This window comes from Sinocyclocheilus grahami, unplaced genomic scaffold (genome assembly GCF_001515645.1).
Source record: "Sinocyclocheilus grahami isolate Dianchi unplaced genomic scaffold, SAMN03320097.WGS_v1.1 scaffold405.1, whole genome shotgun sequence".
Taxonomy (NCBI): domain Eukaryota; kingdom Metazoa; phylum Chordata; class Actinopteri; order Cypriniformes; family Cyprinidae; genus Sinocyclocheilus; species Sinocyclocheilus grahami.
Window position 1 is genome coordinate 226712 of NW_015505584.1, and position 8782 is coordinate 235493.

The window sequence follows — 8782 nt, forward strand, 5'->3', positions numbered from 1 at the left end:
CGCTCTACATTTTTTAATAATGCCTTATTCGTTTCTTTAACATTTAGCACTAATTATATAAATATATAATGTTATATTTTTCTGTAATATTGGTAAAATCATTAAAACAATATAAAATGATCTAATTATCCGTAAATTATATATATATATATATATAGTGGTGTGAAAAAGTGTTGGCCCCCTTCCTGATTTGTCTCACGTTAATGTTTCAGATCATCAAACAAATTTAAATATTAGTCAAAGATAACAAGTGAACACAACATGCAGTTTTTAAATGAAAGTTTTTATTATTAAGGGAAAACTAAATCCCAAACTACTTTGCCCTTCTGTGAAGAAGTGTTTGCCCCCCTGTTAAAACTGGTTTATCACACCTGAGTTCAATTTCTCTAGCCACACCCAGGCCTGATTACTGCCACACCTGTTCGCGATCAAGAAATCTCTTAAATAGGACCTGCCTGACAAAGTGAAGTAGACCAAAAGATCCTCAAAAGCTAGACATCATGCCGAGATCCAAAGAAATTCAGAAACAAATGAGAACGACAGTAATTGAGATCTATCAGTCTGGAAAAGGTTATAAAGCCATTTCTAAAGCTTTGGGACTCCAGCGAACCACAGTGAGAGCCATTATTCACAAATGGCAAAAACATGGAACAGTGGAGAACCTTCCCAGGAGTGGTCGGCCGACCAAAATTACCCCAAGAGCACAGCAACGACTCATCCAAGAGGTCACAAAAGACCCCACAACAACATCCAAAGAACTGCAGGCCTCACTTGCCTCAGTTAAGGTCAGTGTTCATGACTCCACCATAAGAAAGAGACTGGGCAAAAATGGTCTGCATGGCAGAGTTCCAAGACAAAAACCACTGCTGAGCAAAAAGAACAAAGGCTCATCTTGGTTTTGCAAGAAAACATCCTGATGATCCCAAAGACTTTTGGCAAAATACTCTTTGGACTGACGAGACAAAAGTTGAACTTTTTGGAAGGTGTGTGTCCCATTACGTCTGGCGTAAAAGTAACACTGCATTTCAGAAAAAGAATCATCATACCAACAGTAAAATATGGTGGTGGTAGTGTGATGTGTGGTCTTTGACTAATATTTAAATTTGTTTGATGATCTGAAACATTAAAGTGTGACAAACATGCAAAAAAAAAAAAAAATCAGGAAGGGGGCCAACACTTTTTCACACCACTGTATATATATATATATATATAATTAGATTTTGTTTAGGTATATTAAAAGATAAATTTGATAGTCTGAATGTTATTTTACAGATTTTGCCATTACTGTAAGTAATTACAGTTTATATATATTACAAGAAAAAATGTCAGAATTTTATGAACATTTTTAATTCATTTTTTACTTAAACCACTTAAAAGATTTTTTTTTTTAAAGCAAACTTCTAGTCTAAACCAATGTGTTAAACCAACAGTCTAAGCCGTCTTGTTTCTACCTTACATTATCAGATTGTATAGTCGTCTCCCATGCAGCGGGGTTGCCATGTTTGTAATGGGCACAGCTCTGCGGCAGAGGCTGATGTTATGTAAACACTGGCGCGGTCTCTCTAACACGCAGTAGCCGTTCAGTGATGGGCGACCTCATGCCCCTGCCAGCTGTGCACCGACTCACCTTTTCATATGCTTTTATAAACTGGGAACATTACCCATCACACTGCTTCAGGAGCTTTATTTATAAACCTTGTAAAATAAGAAGGCTCAAGCCATGCATTACGGTTATTGCTAAGGTTAAATCCAATGTGAATAAGTGACTCAATCTGTGCTTCTGGGAAGTCATTCCTTTAAGTAATGTAGTTTCATTAGCGGGTAATGTGCAAAAAGGGTGGTAGGCACAAAAACTGTTGCAAGTGAAAGTTTGTCAGTTAATCATCATATTGAGAAACTTCATTAACTTATATCTGCCAAATGAGTGAAAACATACGGTGATTTAGTATGTACCTAGTTATATCTATAACTGGTGTCTAACAGAAGGTATTGTCCTATGGGGAAGACGTAGGCCAGTTAGTGTGGGTCATGTTTGAACATTTCCATGGCTCATATCTACAAAACCTTTTTTCAAAGGAATTCTCTGAAGACTGGAAAGGTCGAACCAACGTTGTTAAATGGGATGGTTTTGTCGCTTAGCAACTGAGAGTTGCGTTGACGAGCGATAGTAACATTTGCACTTTGTACTATAGATGTGTCAACATTTAAACCACTTTGAAGTGTGTTGTAACGTTAGATATTCAATTACATTGAAACCCAGTACTTACCTTTAAAAGTCAAACCAACATTTTCTCTCAAAAACTCCTGTCGTCTCACATGCACGCAATGACTCTTGGGATAGTCTGGGCTGTGAAGGATCCATCTGTAGTAACCTAAATGGACCGTGTTTGAAGGAGCCTTCGAATTGGGACTACCTTTGTTGCGCCTCTGTGATGCATTTGGTCTTCGAATGTAGCCTTTGAATTCGGACACAGCTATAGATTATGTAGACCAGTGGTTCCCAATCTGTGGTCTTGGAGAACCCCCAATACTGCACATTTTAGATGTCTGCCTAATCAAACACACCTGATTCAACTCATCAGCTCATTAGTAAAGACTCCCAAAACCTCAAATATGTTTGTCAGGTTAGAGCAAGGGTCTCCAAACTCAGTCCTGGAGGGCTGGTGTCCTGCAGAGTTAAGCTACATCCCTAATTACACACCTGAACCAGCTAATTGAGGTCTTAAGCGGGATTTATACTTTCGCCTGGCTCCGCTTCGCGAGGCTCCACTGACTGGGCACGCACCTTCCCAAATGGACAAGGCTTTTATACTTGTTGCATTCGCCGTTGTACTATTCTTTGAAACAACAGGGGGCGACGAGGAGTAATTGTCCTCTAAAACCATTGGGAATCACCGGTGCACTCAAAGCGAACTTCCACCAACACCGCGATGACGTCATATTTGCCGTGCGCACCTAAGCTAAATTGCGGACACGTCGAGTATAAATCAGCCTTTACTAGGCATGCTAGAAACTTGCAGGTAGTTGTGTTGAGGCAAGTTAGAGCTAAACTCTGCAGGAAAACCGGCCTCCAGGACTGTGTTTGGAGACCCCTGGGTTAGAGAGACCAGGATTGGGAGCCACTGATGTAGACCAGGGCTAGCCAACCCTGCTCCTGGAAGACGACCTTCCCACAGGCTTCTGTTTCAACTCTGTCCCAACACGCTCTTAAAGTAATCTTGAACAACTTGATTAACTGGTTTAGGTGTGTTTGATTAGGGTTGGCGCTAAACTCCGCAGGAAAACCGGCCTCCAGGACTGAGTTTGGAGACCCCTGGGTTACAGAGACCAGGATTGGGAGCCACTGATGTAGACCAGGGCTAGCCAACCCTGCTCCTGGAAGACGACCTTCCCACAGGCTTCTGTTTCAACTCTGTCCCAACACGCTCTTAAAGTAATCTTGAACAACTTGATTAGCTGGTTTAGGTGTGTTTGATTTGGGTTGAAGCTCAACTCTGCAAGAACAGGGTTGGCTACTGCTGATGTAGACCTGAAAATCCTAGCAAACCCCTCTTGGTAATGTCAAGGTTTGACTATAGCTCTTTAACTCTTCAAGGTTCAGAACCAGCTAAAACAGATGTGTCCAGTTCTTCTTCTGGAGGGTCAGGTTCCTGCAAAGCTCCAACACACCTGCCTGGAACTTTCTAGAGATCTTGAAGACATTGATTAGTTGAGGCGTGTTTAATTAAGGCTGGAGCTAATCTCTGCTGGAAGGTGGCCCTCCAGGAGCAGGACTGGACACCCCTGAGCTAAAATGTCTTCAAGAATACTAGGAAATCACAGGCAGGTGAGTTTGATCAGGACTGGAACTAAACACTGCAGAACAGTCGCTCTCCAGGACCAGAATTGAAGAGCAACTCCAGAAGTCCAAAGGTTTCTCACCTGGACTTTCTAAAGCAGGTACGGGCAATTCCAGTCTGGTCCAGCCCAGAGTTTAGCTCCATTCATAATCAAATGCACCTGAAAAAACTAACCAAGGTCTTTAGGATTTCTTGAAAATTACAGGAAGGTGTGTTTGATTAAGGATGGGGCTAAACTCTGCAGTACAGTGGTTCTCCAGGACTCGAATTGCCCATCCCTGCTCTAAACCATTGTAAGAGGTTTCATCCTACATGATTGTTCAATTATTTGCAGGGTTTCTGCCAGATGTGTACCCTTTCCTATGGCTCGAAACAGTTGCAACAGTGGCATGGCTGATCTTGCTAACTGCCTCCAGTCATCTGGTGTCCAATAACTGATCGCAGAAGGAAACCTCAGTTTATTACTTTTGAAACTGAGTGACCCATCTGTCTGGTGTGCCATGTAATTTCCTTCCTGAAATCGCTGAACTGATGCACTGGAGAAATTATTGCATTGACCGCTTCGTAAAATCAAACATTAAAGGGGTCATATGATGCGATTTCAAGTTTTCCTTTCTCTTTGGAGTGTTACAAGCTGATTGTGCATAGATAAGATCCCTGAAGTTGCAAAGACTAAAGTCTCAAAACCAAAGAGATATTCTTTATCAAAGTTAAGACTCTGCCACACCCCCCTAAAACGGCTCGTTCTAACACGCCCCCACATATCTACCTCACTATGTGGAAATATTAGCATAATGCCGCCCAAATGTGCACGCAAAGAAAGAAGGCGTGGTTTCAGTAACCGCAGTTAGTGTTGAAGCAGCATGTCAGGGAGACGCTGTGTGTTTCTAGGCTAAAGCAAAATCACTTTATTTGGCCTTCCAGAAGTACTGTAGATACATTTAGGAATCTTTAAGATTACTTACAACAGAACAGCAATGCATTTTATGGACGACCGTTTCGTGAACCTAGGAGAGGAGGTCATTCTGACTTTGCTATGACAATCTGGCGCTTCTGAATCAGCTACTGTTTTGTTATTAGTTAATAGGTAAGTATTTGCTATTGACTGTTCAAATGCGGAGTTTTGCACATCGTGTGTGTGTGTGTGTGTGTGTGTGTGTGTGCGCGAGCGAGAGAGAGAGAGAGCGGTGTGTGTGTGTGCGAGCGAGAGAGAGAGGTGTGTGTGAGCAAGAGAGAGAGCAAGAGAGAGAGAGGTGTGTGTGTGTGTGCGTGCGTGCGTGCGTGCAAATGAGAGCGAGAGAGAGAGCGAGACACATCACAGTGCAGTCAGCTGTCTTAACCGTAGCTTGTGTACTGCAAACACATATTCATCACTGTGTCTGTCACGCGATTCTGTTCCCCTTTCGGGCTCTGTCTTTACATTTATTTTGAAAGATGAAGCTCGCGATTATGGTAAGGGGTGTTACATTTCCGACGAGTGCTTGCGGTGTTCGGCCAATCACAATGCACTGGGTCAGCTGGCCAATCAGAGCAGACTGCGCTTGTCGGAAGGAGGGACTTTGTAGAAAACGAAGCGTTTGAGAGAGGCGGGGCATAGAGGACTTACAATAATGTACAGTATTTGAAAAATAATGTGTTTTTTTAACATTAAAGCATGTCAACCTATTCTGTTACACCAAATAATGATCTTTAAAAAGCATCATATGACCCCTTTAACTGTGACCTGGGAAGGGTGAGCGTATAAAACAAATCAAGCAATGTGAAATGGTTTTAAAATGGAATGGCTTGACAGTAGTAACTTATATGAAATAGTGTTATGTCATCAGTTCCATGTGAGGATTGGTCAGACGATAAAGTCATTTAATTTTATTCAAGCTAGCCCTGAGCATCTTCCAGGCATCCATCCTTGCTTTGCAGTGGAGAGGAAATCTGTGGTTGGCTTCCCGCAGAGAGATGGAGAGCCACTGCTTGAGTCTTTTTCCTCCATTAAAAAATACATTTGCACAAAAACAAAGAAGCCAAGCTCCATTAATATAATCTGTTTGATTGTAGTGTCCAACCCTCATCCTCACTGTCCTGGCAAGCTTTCCTCAAGAGTTCCAGGACAGTTAACTGTTATTTTAAACTTTTTCATTGGTGGTTCATACTTATAAAAAGCGACATGAGATTGGGACTGCTAATGCTTCAAATTCTGAAACTCAAGAAGCCAAACTCTGTCATAGCCTACTTAACATTAACATCAAGTGGACAGTGTAGGAGCTAACCACAACCATTTTCACAGCCCACAATTGTGCTACCTCTCTGCTTAATGAGTTCTTTGGCTAATGAACCAAAGTCTTCTCTTCTTTCCAGAAGTTGACCATTCAGAATTGACTCATGAGTTCACTTTAAAAAAAAAATCAGCATGCAAACATGGAGAATCCAAACAGACTTGTGGAATTATTCCTTTGACTGTAATGATGAATGAAGATGGAATGAAAGGGAGCTGTCAGCAACATACTTTCACACCGCAATCGTCCACCTAATGGCTGGAAAATTGTGGATGTTTGTTGCCCTATACCATCCATTTAGCCAACTCACTCGTGTTGCTTTTCTATTCCTCTATTCTCACTTCCCAGAATAGGGAGGCCCCTGTAGTCGCTCTCTCCAGTGGAGACACTTTTAAGAGCAGTGTCTCAAGGGTCTCGTCAACTACACCTCAGTGCTTCGCCAGTGAATGGCTGGAAAATCTACTGAATCCGTGACAGTGAATCTGGCTTCCAGCTGTGCTCAAAGAGAGAACTCAGACAGGTTAGACCAAGAAGCAGCAGCCTCTGTTGTGGAGGTTAATTCAATCAACATACTATCAGTGGACAAAATGTCAGGGACAGTCTATCGGTGTACAAAATTTCTTGGCAAGGTCTGCTCTATATATTTTATTCAAGAAACACTGGACATAGAGGCCCAATGAAACACATTATGAAAGCAACTGGAATACATACACATCTGTGTGTGTGTATATATGTGTATATTTTTATATATATATATATATATGTGTGTGTGTGTGTGTGTGTGTGTGTGTGTGTGTATCTACTATGTGCTCTACCCATCACAGAATCAAACTTTACTAGTCATTTTACTTTTGAATGGAAATTATTTCCCTCAAATTCAGAGCTGTGTGAAAGATTAGAAGGTCTTTGTGAATTCTGTTTGTTCCTAGTGCGGCTTTACCTTAACTTTGAGAGCACTCACAACTCTTTCTTTTCAACCACAGTTGAGGTCTGTAGTTGGCCTGGTGGTCTACCTGCAAAAACCTAGTCCTTAGTTCCCATGAAGTGAATATTGTAAACAAATTTGGGAATTTTCAATGGCCTTGATCCACTAAAAATAATGGCTTAATTACCTGTGACAATTACTAGACTCACATAAAATGTATCAGGAATTTAATCATAGAATACACTGTGGCACTGACACTGAAGAAAATATCACAACCTTTCTGGTTATTATGGTGCATTTTCCAAGTTTCATGTGCATGTAACATTTTCAAAAATGGAACAGGCTACAAATGGCAAACTCCCTGGGCAGTGCACTTACTATGGAACTAGGGAGCAGACTGAGGCGCACCCAAAGACTGTCCACTAACAGAAGCTTATCAAGTGGTGTTCATCTCTTATATAAACTCAATTCCTTTGGCGTAGTTCATGAGATGTGGGCACTGTAGATATGCAATCATGGGAGCAAACAGTTTACTGTCAAGCGATAGCCCTTTTCAGTATGGTTTTAAATAAATGACCTCAACTGTGGTTGAAATGTTGTTGAGTTGTGTAGAGTTGTGAGTGCTCTCAAAGTTAAGGTAAAGCCGCTCAGAACAACATAATTTATAAAGACCTTCTAAACAAGTTTCAACCTTGGCATCTTCCATTGTTTGATAAACTCATGTTATTGGTTGAGCAAAGAGTTATGAGCAGCCAAGTCAGGCCTTTTAAACAAACAGATCGCAGATCCATTTGATGCTGCTAGAATTCCTGCAGGTCATTGGAACTTGGTCACATATTGTGACTTTTACTATTCCTACTGGGAGAGCCATGGGTCTGACCCTTGTGTTCCATTACAGCATTGTATTTATGATGTTCCACAATTCTTGCCAAGATCCACAAATTCCCTGACTCTCGAGGACTCATAACAGTCATCCCTTTCCCCAGTTTGAATGGCCAGCCAGCGTGTCCATCACTGCACCCAGCAAGTACAACAAACAGAAGGCTCTGGACCACCTCCAGTGCCTGGACACCCATCACAAACGTTTCTCCAACAGCACTCTGGCCAATCCGCTGACTAACCAAACTCTTGCCATCCGTTCTATCATCAGTAGTTACTCAGTGCAGCTTCAACAGACTGTGACTTCACGGCAAAGAGCAATGGGAAGTATTTGTTCACCAACAACCGTACTTGGGTAGGACGCACCATTCTCCAAGTTTTCGCTTGACCCTTTAGGGTCAGATCAAGACAAGTCTCTGTCTCACTGGTAGATACGCATTACCTTGTATGGTCATATATTCAGAAAACAGGCAATGAAGGAAAGATGTCGACACATAATAAAGTGCATTAATATAGTGGTTTCATCTGCATTTTTCTGCTTTGCTATGATGTTGACTCGCCAGGACTGGAGTTCTTCTAAATGCAGTTTACAAGAGCATGGTCCATTAAGAGAGGCTGATGATGTTTGGGGTCTGTGTTGCAAGGTCCTTAAAAAACAAACGAATGAAGATCTCTGCAGTTACAAAAGAATGGTCAGGATCCAAGACTCCCCAAAATGACAAAGAGATGTTAAGACATGAACCACAATTCCAAGGAAATATAAATTATATGCGAGTATCTTTCCAGAACTGTGCCAATTTTCTTGAAGTCAAAGTCCAAAGTATCCCACCCACTTTGTAAAGACATACGGGAAGTTTTGCCTTGATAAA